Source organism: Podarcis bocagei (assembly GCF_964188305.1).
Source record: "Podarcis bocagei genome assembly, chromosome: 3".
NCBI lineage: Eukaryota > Metazoa > Chordata > Lepidosauria > Squamata > Lacertidae > Podarcis > Podarcis bocagei.
The window spans coordinates 102,833,696-102,860,297 of record NC_138127.1 but is presented as its reverse complement, the minus strand read 5'-3'; the positions used below and the strand labels follow the sequence as shown (position 1 = coordinate 102,860,297).

Genomic DNA, 26,602 nt, shown 5'->3' with positions numbered 1-26,602 from the left:
TCCTTTTTTCAGATATTTTGTCAATATTTGTTCCTTTAAGGTGCGAAAGGAAACAATGGAATCAATATGTTTCTCTTCTTTTAGCTATCTGTCAAAAGCGTTTGTCTCTGGTCAATGAGCTTCAAATGTCAGTCCTGACACCCCGCTCCAGGATCAGGACGATGGAAAATTACTTTACTTTAAACTCACTTCTGCAGGTTTAAACAGTCCAGAAAAGATCCCCCTTCTTCTCCTGCTGCCGAAGGGGGGTTCAACAATTTTAAATGATGAAAGCCAATCCTTTAGAAGCGATTTTCTGAGCTCTAGTTTACGTTGTCTTTGCTTTATTCTGTCTACAAAGAAACCGAAGGCTGACTTCCTGTTTAGACCTTCCCATTTCAGTACCAAATTGAAGTAAATTTTTTAAGTCCAATTCCTTTCTGCTCGCAAGTCCTTATTTAAAGTCCAATTGTTCAAAGTTTAAGTACTCACGGGTGCTTATTTTAGAAGCCAAATTGTCCCAGGAAAAAGGCAGCGCTCTCCGGCAACGGCTGTGCGGCTTCGCTCCACGGAAATAGCAGTTGACTCACAGCACCGCGCCACTTCCCCCTCTTTGCTTCGGAGCCCGTTAGTGGGTTCCTTTGTGGGTTGGGGGGCGCTAAGGGTGCCCGCCGAGTCCCATGGTCACAGGCTTCTTCCGCCTGTGATTTTTAAAAGGGTCCCCACTTCGCCGTAGCGGAAAAAACCCGTTTCGCACGGAGCTAGTCCCTCCAATTCAGAGGGAGTCCGCCATTGACGATGGCGCCACCCCGGAAGTCCATATCAGTTAATATCTTGACCCTGCTCCACTGAATTGAAATTTCAGCCTTTATGACACAGGAAAACGGCCAAGTAAACAGCTATTTTCGTAGAGGAGGGTCAATATATTAACTGATATGCATGAAATTTCAGATATAGCTATATAATCCCTAGTGTAGTAAGATAAGACCTTTGGAGCAGGCATTTTTTAAAAAAAAGTTTTTTATGAACCGTCCTAATGGGCAGGATATTATTATTATTATTATTATTATTATTATTATTATTATTATTATTAGATAGGACGTCGCTATTTTCATCGGAGAAAAGTGGTGCTTACATGCACATGATCAGAGATGATGGGGCTGGTAGGAAGGTATCATGTTGTCCATCCCTACCTTAGCAGGACAAACTTTGGAAAAGTAGCTGGTCCCTTAGGTAAACTCATAGAATCATAGAATTGTAGAGTTGGAAGGGGCCACAAGGGTCATCTAGTCCAACCTCCTGAAATGAAGAAATGTTTTGCCTGATGTGGGGTTCAAACCCGCAACCCTGAGGTTAAGAATCTCATACTCTACTGACTGGGTAATCCTAGGATACACCATAAAGAAATCTCCTCCACAAACTACTTCTCCAAAACACAGAGGCACCAAAAAAGCTGCTAGAATACATGCTTTTTTAATTAACATGGACAATTCAATACAGAATCAGCTCCATTAAAAGCACAGCAAATCAGGAGAAGGGATTGTAGAGCGAAATAAGCTGGGTCTATGAGGGTTCAAGCCATGGAAGTAATGCTGAAATCCGCTGTGAGTAGCCGTGGCACTATCTGCAGCAAAGAGAAAAACACTTTCAGATTCCGGAGTCTTTAATGTGGAATTATGTAGATAATAAAGATTTAAAAACTTAACACAAACAAATCAAAACAAGGAGCATATACATAAATATAAAGAAAGGGTGTGGAAACACATAGTTATTTTATTTAAATCAGAGGTCGAGAACCTGTGGTCCTCCAGATATTGTTGAACTCAACTCCACCATTGGCCCCAACATAAGAAATTGTCAAAGGTGATGGAGATCTGTAAGCTGAGAACATCTGCAGAAGCACAGGTCAGCATCTCCTGATCTGAATAACTTCTGAGCAAGGTGATTTGTCGCTTCCTCATTAAAAATACAGAATAGCTAGAAATATACCAGTCTTACGGCTCTGTGCTGCAGTTTAGCACCAATATTTCAGAAAGCATCATCAACTCGCAATGAGTCAATTTCTCCTCCAAGCATCCTTCATTGATGAAGTGTTGAGGCAGTCAGTGAAGGACAGCTTGTGATTCATACAAATGAGGCATCTGTTGTTAAGCATAATGGTTTAATTCACACAGAAATGAAAGATGTATATGTATTGATGGAGGTTTAAAATGGAAAATACCCAAAAGTGTATTGCTAACACTGGGGGTATACACTTCTGAAGAAGTGTGCATGCACACGAAAGCTCATACCAAGAACTAACTTAGTTGGTCTTTAAGGTGCTACTGGAAGGAATTTTTTTATTTTGACTATGGCAGACCAACACGGCTACCTATCTGTAACTCAAACTGACTGTTGTTCTCTGGTAGCTAACATGTGAGGGTTGTAAACCTGGGAACATGCAAGAGGTATTGGGTTGCATTCTGGATTTTGAAAGGAGTTGCCTCTGATTCTTTGTCTGCCAAAGTCAGATGCAAATGGAGGTCTCTGCATGCTACTGGGAGAACAATGCAAGTAAATAGCTCTCCTGAACAAAGGGGGAGCCTGGAGGCTCCAAAGCGGCTGAGAGAGAGGGCAGGGTGAGGTTTGCTTATTATTATTTTCATATTTTGCAAGATGCTGAACCTGTGCAGGCCAGCACAAGATACTTTATGGATATTTTTGATGTTTTAATTCTGTTTTGAAGAAAGTTCTGCCAGTAAAACTTTGAATAATGTTTCCATGGGTCTGGACAATGCTTCCCTTCCAAAGGAGTTAGTTCTTCTGCTTCCGGTCGCTTCAAACTGCACAATATTTGATATCTTCAACATCTGTTACAGGCACAAGAACACATCAATCTATTTTTCCTTCTAGTTAGCAGCATCCCTACTTATTGTGTTGTTATGTACTGAGTTGAATAGGATCCAAAATGCAGCAGTCTGATTGGTCCTAGAACAATGCAGCAGTATGATTGGTCCACAGGAGCCACCCAATCCAGCTCCAGGTGGAAGTGAATCCACAACCTAATTGGCCTACAGGAGAATCCCAGAATTAGCCAGTCACATGCAGCCCATTGTGTAAATAATGTATATAAAGCAGATATTTTGGGGGACCTTCATTCCTCCTCACTGCTATGAGCTGAATAAAGAGCATGAAATCCACTCTCGACTCTGAGTATATTTCATGTGTTGAACTGTTCTTATTCCCTGCGGGATACATTAATATTTATTAAAAGCCAGCTGGGATTCTGGCTTAGGCTGAGGCTGCTCCAAACAGGCTTATACAGAAAGAACCGACAGACAAAACAATGTTGACAATAGGACAAACACCTTTTCTAGAATCCTTACCCCTTATTTGCAGCAACGTACGTAACGTGCACACTCTCCAATTTGCCGTGTATGGTGTGGGCAAGAATGGTGGCAGCTGCCATGGGCACGATGACATTCACCATATGTCTTTGGCCACGCGAGTGCTGTACCAAAAGAAATAAAAGAACTGCATTTTCATCCCCACTCTAGCTAATAGCAGACTCAGCTGGCGAGTGCCAACAGGACAGTAGCCAAAATAATAGAAGGGCCATAGCTGGCCGGCCAGAAAACTGAACAGGTGTACACCAGCCTGTAACATGTGGGTTAACCCTCTCATACTGAACTTGAGTGCCCCCTTCCCTATTGGAAACCACCACCACCCCAAACACAGGAATGGTTTAAGCCATGGGTAGGCAAACTAAGGCCCGGGGGCTGGATCCGGCCCAATCGCCTTCTAAATCCGGCCCACAGATGGTCCGGGAATCAGTGTGTTTTTACATGAGTAAAATATGTTCTTTTATTTAAAATGCATCTCTGGGTTATTTGTGGGGCCTGCCTGGTCTTTTTACATGAGTAGAATGTGTCCTTTTATTGAAAATGCATCTCTGGGGTATTTGTAGGGCATAGGAATTCATTCATATTTTTTTTCAAAATATAGTCCGGCCCCCCCACAAGGTCTGAGGGACAGTGGACTGGCCCCCTGCTGAAAAATTTTGCTGAACCCTGGTAAGCTCATTCAGGGGACTTCTCAGCAACACAAGCATATGCAGATTAGAAGGGGGGTGTTTTCCTAATAAGAAAACAATAACCTGAAGATCACTTGAGCAACCTGAAAGAAAAGCCACTCTGGGTGGCTTCCAACATACATAAAAACATAATACAGTGGTGCCCCGCAAGACGAATGCCTCGCAAGACGGAAAACCCGCAAGACGAAAGGGTTTTCTGTTTTGGAGGCGCTTCGCAAGACGAATTTCCCTATGGGCTTGCTTCGCAAGACGAAAGCCCATAGGGAAATCTCCGGGGACCTCTTTTAAATGCTGGTGGTGGGGAGCAAAGCCTTTCCCCCCCCCTCCGGCCTTCAGAAGAGGTCCAGGAAGGACGGCGGGGGCCGAAAGGCTTTGCTCCCCACCGCCAGCATTTTAAAAGCAGTCCGGCATAGCAGGGAAGCGCTTCCCGCTATCGCGGACGGCTTTTGAAGGCAGGCGGGGGGAGCAAAGACTTTCGCCCCCCGCCGGCCTTCAGAAGAGGTCCTGGACCTCTTCTGAAGGCCGGCGGGGGGCGAAAGTCTTTGTCCCCCCTGCCTGCCTTCCCAGGGGCTTTTAAATCACCCCGGACAGCAGAGAAGTCCTCCGCTGTCCCGGGGCGATTTTAAAATGCCGCCCGCCAGCATTTTAAGATCGTCCCGGACAGCGGAGAAGTCCTCCGCTGTCCCGGGGGTTTTTAAAATGCTGGGGGTGGGAAGAAAAGCCCTTGTCCCCCCCCCCAGCCTTCAGAAGAGGTCGGGGACAGACTGTCCCCGGACCTGGTCTGAAGGCGGTTTCCCTAGGAACGCATTAATTGGTTTTCAATGCATTCCTATGGGAAACCGTGCATCGCAAGACGAAAAACTCGCAAGACGAAGAGACTTGCGGAACGAATTAATTTCGTCTTGCGAGGCACCACTGTAAAACATTAAACATTTTAAAAAACAAAAAACTCCCCTGTACAGGATTGCCTTCAAATGGCTTGGGGGTTGGATAACTCCATAACCTCCAACATTTCTCCAGGGAAAATAGGGACATCCTAAGGAAAAGTGGGGCATTCTGGGATCAAAGGAGAAACCCGGATGGCTGAGATCAGGGATGTCCCTGGAAAATAGGGACACTTGGAGGGTCTCCAATCCTAGCCTGACTGCACTGGCTACTAATTAGCTTCTGGACCCAACTCAAAATGCTGGTTTTGACCCTCATTATGTAGTTTTGGGACGCGAGTGGTGCTGTGGGTTAAACCACAGAGCCTAGGACTTGCCGATCAGAAGGTCGGCAGGTTCGAATCCCCACAACGGGGTGAGCTCCCATTGCTTGGTCCCTGCTCCTGCCAACCTAGCAGTTCGAAAGCACGTCAAAGTGAAAGTAGATAAATAGGTTCCGCTCTGGCGGGAAGCTAAACGGGGTTTCTGTGCACTGCTCTGGTTTGCCAGAAGCAGCTTTGTCATGCTGGCCACATGACCCGGAAACTGTACACCGGCTCCCTTGGCCAGTAAAGCGAGATGAGCGCCACAACCCCAGAGTCAGTCACGACTGGACCTAATGGTCAGGGGTCCCTTTACCTTTATGTAGTTTTAGGCACCAGGCAAAAACGTTCATCTTCAAGCAGGCCTTTGGCTGATTAATATCCTACAGCCTTTTAAATGGACATGTGGGAAGGGGAAGGCTTATTGTTTTGCCGGTTTGATTTTAATTATTTACTTGTTTTTATCCTGTATTTTATTCTGTGAACCACCCTGAGACCTTATGATGAAGGGCAATATATAAATCAAATCAATCAATCAATCAATCAATCAAAGCACTACACTCTGGGTGGTTACAGAACTAAGAAAATGCAAGATTTGTCTTATGCACAATGGTGAAAGAGTGGGAATTTATTAACTGTAAGGCATGCTTGAGCTTGAGAATGTTGATCTCCTGGGACTGTCCTCATGTGAGTAAGGGCTCCCTATCTAAGATATGGAAATATTACTTACTAGCCTGGTTCCTATAGAGCAGGTACAGGCAATCTATAGGTCTCCAGTTGTTGCTGGACTCTCCCAACCTCCCACCATCCCAGACTGGGCTGTGGCTATGCTGACTGAGGCTGATGGGAATTGGATTCCCAAGACATCTAGGAGCCCATTGGTGGTCCACCATACAGCAGAGCATGGAAGCAGCAGCTACATACCCTCCCCAAGTCCACATTTGTGGATCATCAATTGAAAACTCACCTGGAGCAGCCATCAGCACAAAGAAGAGAACAGCTGTAAGGAAGGCAAAGATCTTCATGACTGAACAATTGGATGGGGTGTCAGGAGACGGCAGGATGGAGAGGTGCTGGAAAGGTCCTTGTATTTATAGGGTAAAGGGGAGTGTTCGTATCATGGTATGATGATCTTGTGGGTGCTGCTTGTGGGTTGCTGCAATCTAATGATGGTATTATTATGCAAGTATATCCCTAGTTACTTGGAAAGTATTTCTAGGGAACGCATAGCCCCAATACGACAGCCAGTTATTGACCTTAAATGTAATTAACTATCCTCATGCACGAAAACAATATTATAAAAATATCATTACGTGTAATTATCTAGATAGGGCATGGAGATAAGGCAGCATATTGTTACAAAAGTTAGGTGCCACCCCTACTCTCTGCTGAGCTGCAGCAGGTTTCCAAGGAGTTCCAGGCACTCACCCAGGGTCTATGGCAGGGGTCAGCAAATTTTTCCAGCAGGGGGCCAGCCCACTGTCACTCAGACCTTGTTGGGGGCCGGACTATATTTTGAAAAAAAAAAAATGAACGGATTTCTATGCCCCACAAATAATCCAGAGATGCATTTTAAATAAAAGGACACAGTCTACTCATGTAAAAACACACAGATTCCCTGACCATCCGCGGGCCGGATTTAGAAGGCAATTGGGCCAGATCCGGCCCCCAGGCTTTAGTTTGCCTATCCATGGTCTATGGTCCTTTGGAGAACTGAGACACGGCAGAGACTGTATTCCACCACTGACCTGCAGTCTCACCATCTAACAAAGGTATGTGTGGGAGGCAGAAGCCATTTCAGCCTAAAGTCCATTTCTCCTGATTCTGCCCCAGAATCTTAAATTGGTGGCAGCCATCTTTTTATCTCAACGCAGGAAATGGTCGCATGGCATAAATGGTGGCCATTTCCAGAGGGGTTTTTTTTGCAACCGCACACACAAACACACACAAATATTTTGCAAATCCCCACAAAAACCTCCCTTTCCAGCTGCTCCAAGCAGATAGAAATTTCATCTTCTCCATGTTTATATTTGGATTGGAAGCTTCTCAGGTTATGGACCTGAGCTGTGCAAGGCCCCATTCATGTTGGCGTTGTAGCAGCAGCATTAGTAGTAGCAGCAGCAACCAGAACAGCAGTTCTCATCCACATGAGATAACAAGTGGTTAACATCTTGTTAGCCTTTAATTTTTAAAAGCAGACGTAGATGAATGGTGAGCAATGACAAACCTAGACAGCATCTTAAAAAGCAGAGACATCACCTTACCAACAAAGGTCTGTATAGTTAAAGCTATGGTTTTCCCAGTAGTGATGTATGGAAGGCTGCTCGCCGAAAAATTGATGCTTTTGAATTATGGTGCTGGAGGACACTCTGGAGAGTCCCATGGACTGCAAGAAGATCAAACCTCTCCATTCTGAAGGAAATCAGCCCTGAGTGCTCACTGGAAGGACAGATCCTGAAGCTGAGGCTCCAATACTTTGGCCACCTCATGAGAAGAGAAGACTCCCTGGAAAAGACCCTGATGTTGGGAAAGACTGAGGGCACAAGGAGAAGGGGACAGCAGAGGACGAAATGGTTGGGTAGTGTTCTCGAAGCTACCAGCATTAGTTTGACCAAACTGCGGGAGGCAGTGGAAGACAGGAGTGCCTGGCGTGCTCTGGTCCATGGGGTCACAAAGAGTCAGACACGACTAAATGACTAAACAACAACAACAAGGATGAATGGTGACCATCATTTCAGAATCTGAGCAAACCTTTCAATGCAAGGTTCCCAAAAGCCCCTTAACTGGTCATCACCTGTGCTAAGCATAGCTTTCCACCAGCAGCAGCCAGTAACCACAAGGAACACTTGCCAAAGAACCTGCTTTTCTTCTCTTTTGTATCCCAAAGGGATGTAAGGATTCACCTTAAGCAGAACAACTGGTAACATTTTGGTCGATTGCTTAACCAAATCAAAAATTGAACTGGATCATGTTTCTTACCCACCCCCAGGGGAGATCTCTTCTCACCCACTCCCTGCTCTTGGTGGGGGCCCTTGCATATCATTCCCATCTCCCCCACAACTCCCCTCCCCCCCACACACACTACAACAGAATGCAAAGGATGGGAGGGAGGGGGGTCTAAATTGGTCAATTTTAGTTTCTTTCCTGGTCCCTCCAGCTGACCCATTCATTCAACAACCATGCAGATTTGCTTGCACAAAGCCGAGTTTCGAGTATTGGCCCCTCTACATTGGCTTTGGTTTTGGTTTCTTTGCAGATATATCCTGCAACATGTCAATAGTTTATTGGTGGTGGGTTTATACCGGACCATCCATGCATCATTCCACCTTATACTTCCATAATTTAAGCCTCTCTACAATGCATTCACCCTTCTACTTGTGACCCCCACTCTCCTAGCTGTATAAAGGTAAAGGGACCCCTGACCATTACGTCCAGTCGTGGCCAACTCTGGGGTTGCAGAGCTCATCTTGCTTTATTGGCCGAGGGAGCCGGCGTACAGCTTCCGGATCATGTGGCCAGCATGACTAAGCCGCTTCTGGCGAACCAGAGCAGCACACGGAAACGCCATTTACCTTCCCGCCAGAGCTGTACCTATTTATCTACTTGCACTTTGACGTGCTTTCGAACTGCTAGGAGCAGGGACTGAGCAATGGGAGCTCACCCCGTTGCAGGGATTCGAACTGCCGACCTTCTGATCAGCAAGTCCTAGGCTCTGTGGTTTAACCCACAGCGCCACCAGCTGTATGGGTTTTGCTAATTGTTGGTGGGGGGGAATTTTGGGGAGGGACACCAATCAGCCTATGTCTCCTCTTTTTTTGCCAACTTTACACTGTTGTCTGTATGACTGGAGTGGTGCTTAAGAATTTGGCTTCTTGACATTTGGTCTGGGTGGCTGGGTAGACTTAAGAAACTATCAGATTAATATCTCAGCCGGTTTGGGCTTGGGCCTGTCAGGTGCATCAGGGTGAATGTGGGTCAGCTGGGCCATGTTACATGTTATGATTGGCTTATTTGTCAAACCTTGCTGCATGCGTCATGAAATGGGATTGATTAGATCAGCCTATTATCCCAGCTCACTTGCCCAGACTTGTTTGATTGGACAATAGGTTTCTTTATGTTGATCAACAGATCCTCTTTTAATGTTTTGATAAGTATAACCTGTTACGGTCAAACCTCGGTTCACGAACAGCTTCATTTTGAAACGTTTTGGCTCCTGAACGCCAAAAAGCCAGATGTAAATGCTCCGGTTTTCAAACATTTTTTGAAACCCAAACGTCTGTCACAGCTTCCGCTTGAGTGCAAGAAGCTCTTGCAACCAAATGGAAGCCGCACCTTGATTGTCGAACGTTCTGCAAGTTGAATGGTCTTCCAGAACAGAAGACCCATATTTCGGTTTGCCTCACGTAGTCTTTCAGTGCGATGGCAATGCTACCATCTGGAGGCGAGATTCCAGCACAACAAAAATGGGGGGGGGGACTGTCAAGCTGGAGATCGCTTTCCTGAGCCACCCCTTCAAGCTTCTAATAACACACATAGGCACCGAACGGGTTATCAGGTTTTACTGAGTTCTTCTCTGGCACCAGCTACAGACATCAAACGGCAGTCTAATCCAGTGTTTCCCAACCGGTGTTCCGCGGCACACTACTGTGCCGTGAGACACCGGCTGGTGTGCCGTGGGAGGGAGGCGGGCGAGAGGCGGCGGCGAGAGGCGGCGGCGGCGAGGATCCGCGTCGAGCCGGGGCGGCTCCGCGGTGGTCGTGCCGAGCGGCGGGGCAGCGCGCGCAAAAGGGAGGCGCGCGAGACAGCGGAGGAGGAGGAGGCCGGCATGTCCGGGCAGCAGCAGCAGCAACAGCAGCAGCAGCAACTCCCGGCGACGGCTCCTCCTCCGCCCGCTATCGCCGCCGCCGCCTCAGCTGCCGCCGCCGCCTCAGCTGCCCTCGCTCTGCTGCCTCCTCCCACCCCGGCAAGGGGGAGGGAAAAAACGTCCCCTTTTGTGCGTCCCTCCCGGCGTGACGCTGCGCGCTGACGTCACGGGGCGGGGCTTTAATGGTGGTGTGCCGCGAGATTTTTTTCCGGTAAGCAGGTGTGCCGTTGCCCAAAAACGTTTGGGAAACACTGGTCTAATCTACAACGTGCTCTCTCCCTCCTCTCGGCAAGTTAACTCGAATATTTATGGGGCCAAGGAAGGCTGGCAGCCTGATTTTAATGTATTCTGAATCTTTGTTGGTGCTGGAGGAGACTCTTGAGAGTCCCATGGACTGCAAGAAGATCAAACGCATCCATTCTTAAGGAAATCAGCCCTGAGTGCTCACAGGAAGGACAGATCCTGAAGCTGAGGCTCCAAGACTTTGGCCACCTCAGGAGAAGAGAAGACTCCCTGGAAAAGATCCTGATGTTTGTAGTGATCAGGTGGGATTGCTATGAGGAATTATAACAAATATAGAGTAAGCCATCTGTGTCAGCAATGAAAGCATTGCGTTGACTGGGTTTAAACTATTTTGATATGATTCTTGATCAATCCACACCTCTGCATCCCTGTTCCATTTCTCTTTCTTGACAAGTCACGTACACTGACAGACAGGCAGGCGTCCTGGGTCATCTAGGACTATGGGCAGTTTCTTTGATGTAGCTTTTCTAATATGTTAATCTCAAAATGTTAATCTTGGAGCCAGGAAACAGATGTCACATGAAGGTGATAATGATCCTGTCTTTCTGGCCATCCTTCTTATCAAGTATATTTCTCACCTGCATGCTAATTAGTGTTGTAGTGTAACTTTGTTCCCATGTGGGGTTTGATGAAATATGATTGGTTCTCACGAGCACTGTGTGAAGGATTCTTTTGTTAATAAAATGGCCTGGTTAGGGGTGTGGTTTTACACACTTCCTCCGAGAGCCTTGCTGGTCAAAGCCTCGTGTCTTAGTTTAATCAGGGTCCTATCCTTTCCTTTGGCCTCAGAATGCAACAGATGTTGGGAAAGATGGAGGGCACAAGGAGAAGGGGATGACAGAGGACAAGATAGTTGGACAGTATTCTTGCAGCCACCAGCATGAGTTTGACCAAACTGCGGGAGGCAGTGGAAGACAGAAGTGCCTGGCGTGCTCTGGTCCATGGGGTCACGAAGAGTCGGACACAACTAAATGACTAAACAACAAATCTTTGTTGGAAGCTGCCCAGAGTGGCTGGGGAAACCCAGCCAGATAGGTGGGGGTACAAGTAAATCATCATCATCATCATCATCATCATCATCATCTGCTCCCATTTTGGGGACTAATTGTTACCACCTGCCTGAGGGGCCCCACCCAGCGATACTTGCTGACAGAATCACTACTTCATGACAACAACAACTTCCTGGAACATTTTCATAACCTCCAACCTTCCTTAGGTCAAAGTAGGGAGGGTATGCTATCCTTTCAATGTCTGTTTTTCTGCCTCTGCTCCACCCCTGGCATTCTCACTCCCCCCCCCTCCATCTGACTCTCATTGACCTCTCCCCTTTTTCCTGTCTCCCCAGCCCCCCCTACAGAGCATTTCCTACCAGAGGGAGGGCAAATGCCACCGCCAGTACACCAACTGGGCACAGAGCACATGCCCTCCACCCCTCAGTGAACCCCCCTTAATCCTGATTTTATTTTATTCTTCGGCAGATTTACAAGAAGAAAAGCACAATAAATGAATAGAAATTTGTTCCCTCTCCCCATCTCTCTTCTCCCCCAATCTTATACTGTATCCAACATTAATGTCTCAGGCCAAATGTAACTGATCTTGTTGAAAAGACATGAAAATAGAGGTGATGCATGCACTTTTGTAACCCGAGAACATCTTTAATAAAAATTATTTCGAAAGAAAGACACACATCAATGCATAAATTATTATTATTATTATTATTAATATTCTTTGTTGATTAAAATATTTGCATGTATATACAAACATTATGTACTATCTCTTAACAGGTAGAAAAAAGAAAATGATATAAAATAGAAAATTTATAAAGAAAGAGAAAAAGAAAAAATAAAGAAGTAACAAAGATATGAAACAAATAATAAAAAAGACAAAGTTATTTACATAGTAAAAGTACTCATCGACACAATTCTTCCCATCCTTCTCATTATACTGTTTGATATAACATTCTTTTTTACACAGGTTTACATTATATAATATCATTTCTTTCTGCTTTGATCTTTTTCTTTACAAATATCACTCAATTTCTGCTAATATGGAGTTATTTGTACAATAAAGTTTTACATAATTCTTAAATATTATCCATTCTCTAGTTGTTTCTTGTTTCGATATTCCTCAATGCATAAATTCTCAAGTGGGGCAAGATTGGACACAGACACACAAAGCGATTTTTGGTTTTTGGTTTTAATGATGACTCCACTACCTGTGCCTGCCCTTCAGAGCCAGAGCATCATGCAGGACTGGTCCTTGGCAGTCACAACCTCTCCTTCTCCTCTCCTGCGGTCCAGCAGCCACTATGATCTGCCCAAGGGAAGAGGCCATCAGAAGAGGCCAAGGAGAGGCAACGGGAGGCTCCCTCACAGCTGCGGCCACTGCAGCCGCCACCCACAACAAGCGCTGATCCATCCTCCTCCTTGAGCTCTGAGGCACTGGCGCTAGCAGGGGAAGTAGGGACATTCCGGGATCAAATCAGAAGCCGGGAGGATAGCTTTCGTAATCTCAGCACTCCCTGGAAAATCAGGACACTTGGAGGGTATGCATTTGTGGTATGGAAAGTAACAGGCAAGAAGCCACAGGGTTGGAAACAACTGATTGGAACTGATTGGAAACAACACAGCATTTCCCCCTTAAATTTTTACTGACGTGAACAGCCCTGAAAGCAGCGTCACATATAATTGCCCTGGTTCCACCCTGAGCACAGAACATCATGAATTTATGATTAAAAGGACACCCAAATAGTCTTATAACCTGGTCTTGGTTGAGCATTCATTTTGATTTATTAGCAGAGTGGTTGTATGACAATGAGATTTCATATCCTGCGTTCATCCTGATTTGCTGGATGAAGTCTTTACTCCTCTTCCTGTAAGTCACTTGTTCATCCCGGACTCTTAAATGCCTTTCCAGTTGAACATTTTTTTTCTTCATTTACCGCAACTCCAGAATGTACCAGGAAACTACGGCTGTTAAGGGCCATGTCCTTAATGTGTACATTATTTAGGCAATGGTAATGTCCTATCCGGTGGTTAGTTCCAGCTGTCAGTGGCACAGTGGGTGGGAGCTCAGTCCCAATATTTGCATGTTCACTGGAACAGGCTCCAGGAGTCTATGCAACTGAAGATACTGTGTACACATTGTACCCCCTGCAGCACAACACACCTAATTCCTTGCTAGGGATTGGATGCTGGCCAGCAACTTCAGGCCACCTAAACTAGGAAATCATGGCATCGAGATTTTTATGAAGTCAAAGGCCTTTATTCCCGTCAAAGCGTCTCAAGAGCTCATCACAGCAGGTCTCCAAATGGTCTACCTCAAACAGACAATTGGCTATATGTTACAATTAAATTCTTCCGAGGACGAAATGTTGAGTTGCTACTGTGATAGTGACTGGGGAAATGTGCCAGATAGAAAATCTGTCACAGGACTAGTCATAATGGTCGGTGGAGCTTTAATCAGCTGGCGGTCACACAAGCAAGACGTTGTAAGTGTGTCATCAACGGAATCTGAGTACACCGCATTGAGTGAATTGCGCAACGAGGTGATTTATTTCAAGCATTTGTTAGCAGATTTAAATGTAAATTGTGGAGAACCAGTACGAGTTTACATTGATAATCAGGCTTGTATAACCTTAAGTAAAACAGAGGGTTTCAAATCACGTTCCAAACATATCTCTGTAAAATACCAAAATGTACGTTGCTGTGTACAAGACAATATAATCACATGTACTTATGTATCAAGTGAAGAAAATGTAGCAGATGTATTAACTAAACCATTGGCAAAGATAAAGAACAAGCAAATGTGCAAGGGTTTAGGTTTGCTGGAAAAATAATCTCCTACATAGGTGCTATTTGATGTTAATTGTCCAGCAGAATCTGTGAGGGGGTGTTCAGTTTCTGTTAATTGATTCTCATGGGAACTTACAGATTCTGGCTTCACACAATTAACTCAAGGCAGTGTCAATTTACTCTTGGCAGAAAGCCAAGGTCTGCTTGACCTAGAAACTACTTACTCTGATTGGTTAATGACCAGCACTCAACTCTGTTATCTAGAAATGCTAGCACAGTTTGGTGTTAGGTGTGTTAGGAGTAGGAGTAGAAGTGCTGTGTATGGTTATGAGAGAGAGAGAGAGAGAGAGAGAGAGAGAGAGAGAGAGAGAGGGGATTTATTTTGCTTTGTTTTGTATGCAGAAACTCTGCTGGTTTTATTTTTTCCTTTTAATAAATCCTGTAAATAGTTATTCTGAGTCTAGCTGACTAGTCATTTCCACCACGACTAGCTTCTTCACTGTGCAGGAAAACTCTGCTACGTTTGGGCTAAAGCCATTAGAGCTATGCCTGACACTTCAAAGTTCCATGAAAAACATGCATTATTCACACATTAGTGAATTATTCGCAAATAATAATAATAATAATTATAATTTTTTATTTATATCCCACCCTCCCCAGCTGAAGCCGGGCTCAGGGCAGCTAACAACAATAAAATAATGCAACATTCTAAAATCATTTCATTAAAAAAATACTTCAAATCAAATTGATGGCAACCATTGGGATAGAGTTCTGTGAAGATTGCCAAAGGAGGGAGTCAGGCTGTGCCCTGGCCAAAGGCTTGGTGGAACAGCTCTGTCTTGCAGGCCCTGCGGAAAGATGTCAAGTCCTGCAGGGCCCTAATCTCTTGTGGCAGAGCATTCCACCAGATCAGAGCCACAGCCGAAAAAGCCTTGGCTCTGGTTGAGGCCAGTCTAACCTCTCTGTGGCCCTGGATCTCCAATATGTTTTTGTTTGAAGACCGTAAGGTCCTCCGTGGGACATACCAGGAGAGACGGTCCTGTAGGTACGAGGGTCCTAGGCCTTATAGGGCTTTAAAGGTGGGGAAATTGCTTGAGAGAATGTGCATACCAGGCAAAAAAATGTGTACAAAAAATCATCTGTTAGAAGAAACACAAAACTGTACAAATCTCCATGAAGTTTTTTTTTTTAAGGCAAATATATGCAGAAATACAGTGAACCAAACTTAAAATGCAACTAAGAGAAATGAAATTGGCAAATACACACATCCCTAGCCTTAGCAATAGTCTGAGTTATGTTAGGGCATGGGACCTAATTCTTATAAGTGGAAATCGATGTTGAGGATGAAATGTTAGGTGAGTCATACAGATGTCTGCAGCTGCTTGGGCTTTAATTAGAAGATTATGGCATTATATATTGCTTCTGTCAGGCAGGTAAACAAGATATACATGCAGGAGAGAACAGCATGAGTCTCTCTCCTCCCTCTATTGAAATGTTCAACCTGCCCTTGAATGCATTTGATGAGATTATTTCAAAATCATAATCATTTCACCACGGGAGCATATGCCAGGAAAGTGAGCATTGCTTTGCATATTTGGAAATCAAGCTGAAGAAAAACAACACCCTGAATCCCTTCAGGCTATGACTGAGCCATTGTGCCAGGATATTTCTCTGGAGGAGGAAAGTGTCTATTTACTATTACATTCTAATGGATAGTTGAATATTCTTTTATTTGATATAAGTTGTTTATTTCAAAGTTATGCTTTTATTATGACTTCTTTGAATTCGATCAGACCGTTATCAGGAGTGTGATCTTTGCTGTCTGTTTTGTTGTTTCTTCAACTTGAGAATCACCTTGTGTATCGCAGTACGGAAAGACGGCGTGAAAATTTAAAGTGAAATGAAAATGGGGGGGTGAAGAAGAGAGCCGGGGGGATTTTGAAAAAATGTCCAGCATTTAAATGTCCAGCATTTAAAAAAGAGTTTCCTTTTTTAAAAACTCAAGTTGGTTTGAGCTTGGGGCATACAGTGGTACCTAGGGTTACAAACACCTTGGGTTACAAACACTTCGGGTTACAGACTCCGCTAACCCGGAGGTAGTACCTCGGGTTGAAAACTTTACTTCAGGGTGAGAACAGAAATCCTGCGGTGGCAGCGGGATGCCCCATTAGCTAAAGTGGTACCTCAGGTTAAGAATGGTTTCAGGTTAAGAACGGACCTCTGGAACGAATTAAGTTTGTAACCAGAGGTACCACTGTATATGGAGCCAACTGTCAGTTTAGTTGCAAAGTCCTTCTTGTGAGGCAACAAGGTGTCAACAAACCCACCTTGCCCTCTTCCAATCCCGAATTTTGAAGCCAGCTGCATTGGCTATTTTGTAACATAGAGGTTACGGCCATGAATTATATGTAGGTTGTCCTGAATCCAAATATCAGTTAAGCCATGAACTGACCTGGCTAAAGCTATTATTTGTTAGTCTCAAGCATCCCCAACACCCATCTATGTTCCAGGGTTTAACTGCCTGATGTGGTCCTTGGGTATAGAGTTTTTTAAAAAACTCTATACCCAAGGACCCCAAGCAGAGATAGAAATAAATAACTTCTTAAAAAGTCATGGCCTTCAAAAGCTAACACAAGACAAACAAACAGCCCTGAACTATAAAATAACGCAACAGGAAATTGAAAGTGCCATTCAGAACATGCAAACAGGCAAATCCCCAGGCCCAGACGGACTTACCTCCAAATACTATAAGACACTGAAGGAATATTTGATACACCCACTAATGGAGGTATGTAATCAGATTTTGGAAGGGAAGGGGGCACCAGAATCGTGGAAAGAGGCATTCATCACCCTGATACCAAAATTGGAATCTGAAAAGACTCAACTTAAGAATTATCGTCCCATCTCACTCCTAAATGTGGATTACAAAATTTTTGCTGATATTTTAGCAAACAGACTGAAAAAAGTTTTGAATGAAGTAATTCATAAGGACCAAGCAGGCTTTCTTCCTGGTAGACATTTGTCTGATAACACTAGGAATATTATTGATGTCTTGGAGTTATTACAGACAAATATGAACACGAAAGCAGCTTTGATTTTTATAGACGCGGAGAAGGCCTTCGGCAATATATCTTGGAAATTTATGAAGAAAAATTTGGAAGGGATGGGAGTGGGAAGGGCGTTTCAAAATGGTATCGAAGCAATTTATTCAGAACAAAAGGCTAAATTGATAGTAAACAGTGTGGTGACAGAGGAGTTTAAAATTGAAAAAGGGACACGACAGGGGTGCCCCCTATCACCCTTGTTATTTATTTCTGTCCTGGAGGTGTTGCTGAATTTGATTAGGAGGGACCAGCTGGTGGAAGGAATACAGGTCGGAGAAAAACAATACAAATTGAAGGCCTTTGCAGATGACTTGGTTTTGACATTACAGGAGCCAGAAGCCAGCACAAAAAGAGCTTTAGAACTAATTTCTGAGTTTGGTCGGGTGGCGGGATTCAAGTTGAACAAACAAAAAACTAAGGTTTTGGCAAAAAACTTGACACCTTCAGAAATAGATGGGTTCCAGAAGGAAACAGAATTAAATGTGGTTACAAAAGTGAAATACCTGGGGGTTAACTTGACTGGGAGAAATTTGAATTTATTTAAAGATAATTATGAAAAATGCTGGTCGGAAATTAAAAAGGACTTAGAAACTTGGTCAAGATTGAAACTTTCCTTGTTGGGAAGAATTGCAGCAGTTAAGATGAATGTATTGCCAAGAATGTTGTTTCTGTTTCAAACCCTCCAGATCGTGGACAGAGTGGAATGTTTTGGAAAGTGGCAGAGGGATATCACGAAGTTTGTCTGGCAGGGCAAAAAGCCCCGAATAAAATTTAAGATACTAACAGATGCAAAGGAAAGAGGGGGGTTTGCCCTGCCGGACTTAAGATTGTATTATGAAGCTGCATCCTTCTGCTGGCTGAAGGATTGGTTTCTGTTAGAAAACACTGATGTCCTAGATCTGGAAGGGCATAGTAATGCTTTTGGGTGGCATGCATATTTGTGGTACGACAAGGTAAAGCTTCATAAACTGTTTAAAAACCATATTGTCAGGAAAGCTCTATTCATTGTCTGGACTAAATATAAGGACTTACTTGAAAGTAAGACTCCGAGGTGGTTATCACCGACGGAGGCTAAAGCCATTAAACTACGTAACATGGGGAGTGGCTGGGCAAAATACAGTGAGTTAATTGAAAGAGATGGTGATACTTGAAGGTTGCAGAGCTTTGAAAAATTGAAGGGAAAGGTGCGAGACTGGTTTCATTATGCCCAAATTCTAGAGGTGTTTAAAAAGGATAAAAAAATTGGTTTCCAGGTGGAAAAATCAAAACTAGAGACAGAACTACTTGAACCTAAGACGAAAGTGCTTTCAAGAATGTATAACTTGTTGCTTAAATGGAATACTCAAGACGAGACAGTTAAATCAGCTATGATAAAATGGGCTCAGGACATTGGGTACAACATTATGTCTGAAGACTGGGAAAGGTTATGGACCACCGGTATGAAATTCACGGCATGTAGTGCCTTAAAAGAAAACATTATGAAAATGGTATACAGGTGGTACATGACCCCAGTCAAACTTGCAAAGATATACCATCGGTCTGACAATAAATGTTGGAAATGTAAGGAGGCTGAAGGAACATTCTTTCACCTCTGGTGGACATGCCCGAGGGTGAAGGCTTTCTGGGAAATGATTTATAATGAGTTGAAAAAGGTGTTTAGGTACACCTTTCACAAGAAACCAGAGGCCTTCCTCCTGGGCATTGTGGGCCAGAGAGTGTCAAAGAAAGATAGAACTTTCTTTTTATATGCAACTACAGCAGCAAGAATCCTTATAGCTAAACATTGGAAGGCACAGGAGTTACCCACGCTGGAAGAGTGGCATTCGCAGCTGATGGACTACATGGAACTAGCCGAAATGACAGGCAGAATCCGAGATCTGGGAGAAGAGGAAGTGGAAGAGGATTGGAAAAAATTTAAGGACTATCTACAAAAACACTATAAGTTATATGAATGTTGAGAATTTGCTAAGCCTTTGGAAAAAACAAGCTTCAGTATTGAGATTGGTAAATGATGGAAACCAAGTTATGATCTAGAAAAGTATAAATTGCAGACTATATAACCAAATGAAAACACAAAAACATATGAAATAAGGTATTAATTTGCTGTTTATTTTTATTGTAAAGAAAGCAGGGGATGGAGGACGTGGGGAAGTCCGGTTGATCATGAAAATTGATTTGAAAAAGTGAATTTTCTTCTATAATTTCTTTTTTTCTTTCTGTAAAACCGCTTTTGTTGTGTTACTGACGATGTATTCCGACCTTGGAAAAAAAGCAATAAAAAAATTATTATAAAAAAAAAAATAACTGCCTGATGTGGTTGCTATAATTTTTGGCCTCCCCTGCAAAGTGTTTTTTTTCAGTATTATGAGATTCTGTGTATATCCTCTGAGCAATTAGCAAAGGCTTCTACAGTATAAAGCTAAAGTATTGTTCCTAACAACAAAGATGTTTGGGGGTTTTTTTTGGAAGGTGGCAACCTGCTGGTGCCTTCAATTGGAGTAGGCAATGTGACACCCTCAAAATGGTTGAGACCACAATTGTCATTAGCCTGCATCTATTAATTTCAGTTTTCCTCAGTTGCTCGTTTTCCATATCTTAAGATCAGTTCTCCAAACTGCTTTGCATTTCTTAAACGTCCTCATGAAAATTCATCAGCATTTAAATGCGCATTTTCCCCACTATGCAGATTTCTGTATGTAATCTTGTCTAATATAGACATCCTTGCAGTGCAATTTTCCCTAATAACTGCATTTTTTGTAGACATAACTCAGCAAGAAAACCACATTGCAATATTCAGAGAAGTGTGAATTTCTCTACATCTGCACCCCGAAAAGATCTCTTTGGCAATCTACTTCTTCAATACACAGACACACACAAAACATAGATGCTCAAATATATTGTCTTTAATTATTTTTATTTAACTATCACCATAGAATCAGCTCCATTAAAAGCTGGAGGCAAATCAGAAGAGCATTACCATCAAATGTTCAAGCTACCCTAAAATCCACGGTGAGTAGACAACATCTTGAGGTTATCTGCACCAAAGAGAAAAAACATTGTCAGATTCTGCAGTTTTTAATGTTGTATTACATAAATAATCAGGACTAAAAAGCTGAACGCATACATCTCAAAAACACAAACACATATTTAAATACAAAGAGAAAGAGGGAAAATGTATTGATACGTTAAGGTAAAGGTAAAGGGACCCCTGACCATTAGGTCCAGTCGTGACCGACTCTGGGGTTGCAGCACTCATCTCGCTTTATTGGCCAAGGGAGCCGGCGTACAGCTTCCAGGTGATGTAGCCAGCATGACTAAGCTGCTTCTGGCGAACCAGAGCAGCGCACGGAAACGCCGTTTACCTTCCCGCCGGAGTGGTACCTATTTATCTACTTGCACTTTGACATGCTTTCGAACTGCTAGGTTGGCAGGAGCAGGGACTGAGCAATGGGATCTCACCCCGTCACGGGGATTCGAACCGCCGATCTTCTGATCAGCAAGCCCTAGGCTCTGTGGTTTAACCCACAGCACCACCCACATCCCTATATTGATACGTTATTTATCCTTCAAATGAGATAGGGATCTTCTAGCCTGCCAGATGTTGTTAGACTCTTCCTCCCGATGGCCCCAACAGCCAGCATGGCAGGGGGACAAGGGTGATGGAAGAGTTGGAAACTGGCAACATCTGGAAGAACACAGATCAGCCTCTTCTGCTTTGAATACATTTTCACCAGCAGAATTTGTTGTTTCCTCATTAAAGACACAGAATAACTTGAAATTTGTATCGACCCCTCCTCTAAACTTAATACACTATGTCAAGGCCAATAATTTTTTTTAATGGGGGGTAGTGATTGAAAGGCTTTAGCTTCCCACTGGTTCTGCACTTGTTAAGCTTAGCATGACCAAAAGCAATTCATTCTGATTTCTGATTTCTGCCAGTATTCAGGTAGCCCAGATTTCTTTCAAAAAAGCTGGATGTTAGCATGTATTTCCTAAGGAAAGCATCAACAACTGCAAATGCTAAGCCATAGCTGGGCCTGGAAGAAAAACTGCGGCAGAATTTGGGTTTGGAGGGGAAACTATCCCTTGGGAAAGTCTTGAAAGCACCTCCATTTCTATATTAACTATTTCACAATGATCTGGACCATTTTGCTTTCCTGCATATCATAAACAGAAGAACAGGAGAGGAAGAGAGTTGCCCAGGTGACAGACTCAGCCTCTATGGTACAGCTCAGCATTTTAGAAAGCATCACCAGCACACGGTGGGCCAAGTTCATAGGCTCATCCAGGATGGATGGAATTGAGGTGGGAACCTAACAGCCTATGAAGAAGCATGTAGAAGTTCTGGATGAGTCATTTCTTGGCCCCAGCAACTTCTACAGATCAGGCACGTGTAACAGACACAAGAACATGCCAAGCTATTTTATCACTCTGGCCAGCAGTATTCCTACTTATTGTGTTCTGTATACAAATATGCTATTCTTATTCTCCTGCCGGATACATTAAGGTAAAGGACCCTGACTGTTAGGTCCAGTCGTGACTGACTCTGGGGTTGCGGCACTCATTTCACTTTATTGGCCGAGGGAGCCGGCGTACAGCTTCTGGGTCATGTGGCCAGCATGTCTAAGCAGCTTCTGGCAAACCAGAGCAGCACACGGAAACGCCGTTTACCTTCCTGCCAGAGCGGTACCTATTTATTTACTTGCACTTTGACGTGCTTTCGAACTGCTAGGTTGGCAGGAGCAGGGACCGAGCAACGGGAGCTCACCCCGTTGCGGTGATTCAAACAGCCGACCTGATTGGCAAGCCCTAGTCTCTGTGGTTTAAACCACAGGGCCACCCGTGTCCCAGCCAGATACATTGATATGTCTTAAAAGCCAGCCCGGGTTTTGGCTTGGACTGGGACTTCTCCAAATTGGCTTAGATAAAAAGAACGAAAGGACAAAACAATCCTGACAGCAGGGCAGGAGATGCATCTAGAATTCTTACCTATCTTCTGCAGCACCATCTTTTCGGGTTACCACAATGTCCCTTGTGAATTTTGCCTATTGGGCAAAAGCCATTATGGCAGCTGCCACCCATCCTGCGACATTCTGCCTCTGACGTCTGCGCAAGTGCTGTAGCAAAAGAAAGAACAAGTTGTGTTCTCATTGTCATTCCTGCTAATAGCAGACTCAGCTGGTGGGTGGCAATAGGACTGTAGCCAACTTAATAGAAGGGGCTGTGGCTGGAGCACTGGACAGAGGCACCCAAGCCTGTAACATGTGGGTGCAATTCCCACTTCCTCCCTCTCATACTGAACTTGGGTGACCCCTTCCCCTATTGGAAACCACCCCAATAACAAAGGAATGATTTCTGTGCATTCAATGGACTTCCCAGGCACAGACATCTTTTTTATCACTTATTAATTCATTTATAAAGGAATCTATCCCAATATTTATATTTATATATAAATATATATATCAGGGCCATTTACACATAAATTTATATTTATACAGTGGAACCTTGGGTTGTGAACATGATCCATGCAAGAGGCACGTTCACAACCTGCAGCATTCGCAACCCGCAGCACCGCGTCTGCACACACGCGGGTCACAATTCAGAACTTCTGTGCATGCGCAAAGCACGATTTAGTTTTTCTGTGCATGCGTGAGCGCTAAAACCCGGAAGTAACCCGTTCCAGTACTTCCGGGTTCCGCGCGGTGCACAACCCGAAATCGCATAACCTGAAGCATCTGTAACCCAAAGTACCACTATATATAAATATATATATATCAGGGCCATTTACAAATATTGTATGTAAAACCATACAAGAAAAAAATGATATAAAAATGTTAAAATCAGAAAGCAGCTCATTGTTTTGGAGCAACGTATCCTTAACAGACTGCATACGCATGATGTAAGTGAAATGTTTTCAGGAGGGGTCTAAAAGTTGAAAGAGAAGGCACCAGAGGACACCACATGTGACACTAAAGGCTTGGTTTCCTGTTGTTGTCAAATGGGCATCGCCAACTTTGGGCACAACCACTGACATCCCTGCAGATGATTTCAGGGACTGAGCTGGAATATAAGGATTCTCGGGGTCCTGGATGTACCCAAGTTGTTCAGGGCTTCATAAATTAAAACAAGAACTTTGAACCTGGTTCCAAAACTCAGGCGGGCCTTTACATTGGCCAGACTAAATACGTTACCCTCAGCTGTTCTTGAAGGTAGATATCAAAAAATTTCATTCAAGAACCGGCTCTGCCCCTGTGGAGCTGGCTACGTAGAGACTGTGTCACACATCCTCCTGTCTTGTTCCCTATATAAAGATCTCAGGGAAAAGACCATCACGCCGCTCCTATCTGCCATCCTGGGCCGCTCTTGTGAAGCCAAATTGTTCTCACTTCTAACCGACCTGAACAGCTTGACAACAGAAAAGGTTGCTAAATTTTTCGAGAGAGCAAGGAGACTGAGAGCTGCCATCTGAATGACATCAGTGTCGTCACTCGGATTCCTTGCCTAGGATCTTATCATTATTATCTCTATGTTTTATTATTAGTATTTTATTATCTCTGCTAAGTTTTAAGTACTGAGATTTTTAACTTATCTGCATCTGGTTATTATTATCTTTCTCCCTGGCCTGGCCTTTCATCCCTCCAAGGTTATATTTATATTTATAATCTTTCAATTTGGCTGGTCTATTTACTTAACCGACCTGGAACAATCTACCAGAGAAAAGGCCGCCATTCATCATTGATGAATGTTAATCCAGCTTCTATCTAGGGTTTTAATAGGTCATAAGATTATATGGTAACTATATTTGTAATGTATTTCTGTCGGTGTTTGTCCTTTGATGCTATGGCCTGTTGGCTACGCAAATAAAGTCGTTGTCGGTCAAACCTCAGTTCTTGAACGGCTCTGTTTTTCATCGTTTTGGCTCCCCAACACCAAAAACACAGAAGTAAATGCTTTGGTTTTTGAACATTTTTCAGAACCCGAACGTCCGACACGGCTTCTGCTTGAGTGCAAGAAGCTCTTGCAATCAGAAGCCATGCCTCAGTTGTCAAACGTTTCGGAAATCGAATTGTCTTCCAGAATGGATTGTGTTTGACAACCGAGATTTGACTGTATTTTTAAATAAATAAATAAATATCGTTACCTGGAGCAGCCATCAGCACAAAGAAGAGAACAGCTGTGAAAAGAGCAAAGATCTTCATGGCTGAAAAATTAGATATCGTTTCAAGAGTTGACAGGATGTAGAGATGTTAGAGTAGTCCTTGTACTTATGGGGCAAAGAGAAACGTGTCACAGCATGGCGTGGGTGCTTTGCTTTTGTTTTTGCTGCAGTTGAATATTAGCATAATTGTGCAAATATTTTCCTAGATAATTGGGAAAGGATTCATAAGGAAGTTACAGCCCGAAGTCAATAGCCTGTTATCTAGATATTGCATGTAATTATCTAGAGAGAACCTGAAAGAGGTAGCAGGTGGTGTTGCCTTATGTGCTAGTTGATCTTCCAATTAGTTCGGTATTGCCTAGTTGGACTGAAATCAGCTGTCCAGATTTCCACACAGGAGTCTTCTCAGACCCTACCTGCATAAACCATGGACTGAATTAAAAACCTTTCCCCTGTGCAATGAATGTACCCCACCACTGACCCACCATCAAATAAAGGTGTGGTTGGGGCAGCAAGCATGAGCTATTTCAGCCTAATCTGCCCTGTGATGGTACATGGGAAAACCAGCATTTTCTCTCCACAACTGGTTGCATGGCATAAACTGCTACCATTTCCAGATATATATTTTTTTGCTAAAAACATTTTCTTGACCCCAGCAAGCAGCTGCTCCAAGCAGCTAGAAATCTCTTCTGCCCCATGTTGACATTTGGATTGGACCTGCCATGCTTATGAGCAGGCATAGGCAAACTCGGCCCTCCAGATGTTTTGAGACTACAATTCCCATCATCCCTGACCACTAGTCCTGTTCGCTAGGGATGATGGGAGTTGTAGTCCCAAAACATCTGGAGGGCCGAGTTTGCCTATGCCTGCTTATGAGCTTTAGGGATGGGGCAAGGGCAGGGCAAGCCACCCATAGGGGCAGGGAGCACTGCGGGGTCTCCAGAGTCTGCCTGCCTCCTCCAACTCAGCTGCCCTAGAGTTGGTGGGGAGGCAGCGGGTGGACCATTTGGGCAGCGCAGATCCTGTGTGTGCCCAAGCCACCACACGTGCCCATGCCACCCAGGAGAGGCTCGGAGGTGCTGCAGGCCCCGTGGTGAGTGCCACCTGGCATTTTGACACCCCCCCCCTCAGTGGTGACACCCGGGGCGACCCTCCCCCACTGCACTCCCCTTCCTCTGCCCCTGGGTAGCAGTAGCCGTAACAATAACAAAAAGAAAAACAATTTTTATCCATATGAATAGGATAGCACCTTGTTTGCCTTTTATTTCTTTAAACGTGGCTAGATGAATGATTAGGGACGCGGGTGGCACTGTGGGTTAAACCACAGAGCCTAGGACTTGCCGATCAGAAGGTCGGCGGTTCGAATCCCCGCAATGGGGTGAGCTCCCATTGCTCGCTCCCTGCTATTGCCAACCTAGCAGTTCAAAAGCTCGTCAAAGTGCAAGTAGATAGATAGGTACCGCTCCATCAGGAAGGTAAACGGCATTTCTTTGTGCTGCTCTGGTTCGCCAGAAGTGGCTTCGTCATGCTGGCCACATGACCCGGAAGCTGTATGCCGGCTCCCTCGGCCAATAAAGCGAGATGAGCGCCACAACCCCAGAGTCAATCATGACTGGATCTAACGGTCAGGGGTCCCTTTACCTTTTTAGATGAATGATTATGATCATGTCAAACTCTAAACAATACATTCAATGCAAGCTTCCAAATAGCCACTTATCTGGTCAACAGCACCCAGTGGCCATGAGGAACACTTGCGAACTGCTGCTTTTCCTCTCTTTGAGAGTCCAAAAGTCTTGGAAGATTCACCTTATGCAGAAAAACTAGTACAGTCATACCTCGTGTTGCTCCGCTTCATGTTGCGTCTGTTCAGGTTGCTTCCCATGGCAACCCAGAAGTACCAGGAATGGGTTACTTCCAGGTTTCTCTGCTCACACATGCGCAGAAGCACTAAATCATGCCATGCACCTGCACAGATGCGGCACTTCGAGTTGTGGGCTTTTGATGTTATGAATGGACCTCCAGAATGGATCCCGTCCGTAAAACGAGGTACCACTGTAACATGTTTTGCAGGCCTTGATTGA

The 26,602-nt window shown here is 44.2% G+C and overlaps 3 long non-coding RNA genes across 3 annotated transcripts; 1 reads left to right on the top strand and 2 right to left on the bottom strand.

The window, feature by feature from the left end:
- Positions 1-803: 803 nt before the first annotated feature.
- LOC308584173 lies at positions 804-22,500 on the top strand. The gene is made up of 2 exons (XR_014006571.1): positions 804-1,587; positions 22,330-22,500. It is a non-coding gene; the product is annotated as an uncharacterized lncRNA (long non-coding RNA).
- Positions 1,431-6,424, bottom strand: LOC308584165. The gene is made up of 3 exons (XR_014006563.1): positions 6,265-6,424; positions 3,345-3,469; positions 1,431-1,603 (listed from the first exon to the last, which is right to left on the bottom strand). It is a non-coding gene; the product is annotated as an uncharacterized lncRNA (long non-coding RNA).
- Positions 16,765-24,664, bottom strand: LOC308584163. Its single transcript, XR_014006561.1, has 4 exons — positions 24,504-24,664; positions 22,352-22,479; positions 19,671-20,397; positions 16,765-16,779 (listed from the first exon to the last, which is right to left on the bottom strand). It is a non-coding gene; the product is annotated as an uncharacterized lncRNA (long non-coding RNA).
- Between the last annotated feature and the right edge of the window lie 1,938 nt (positions 24,665-26,602).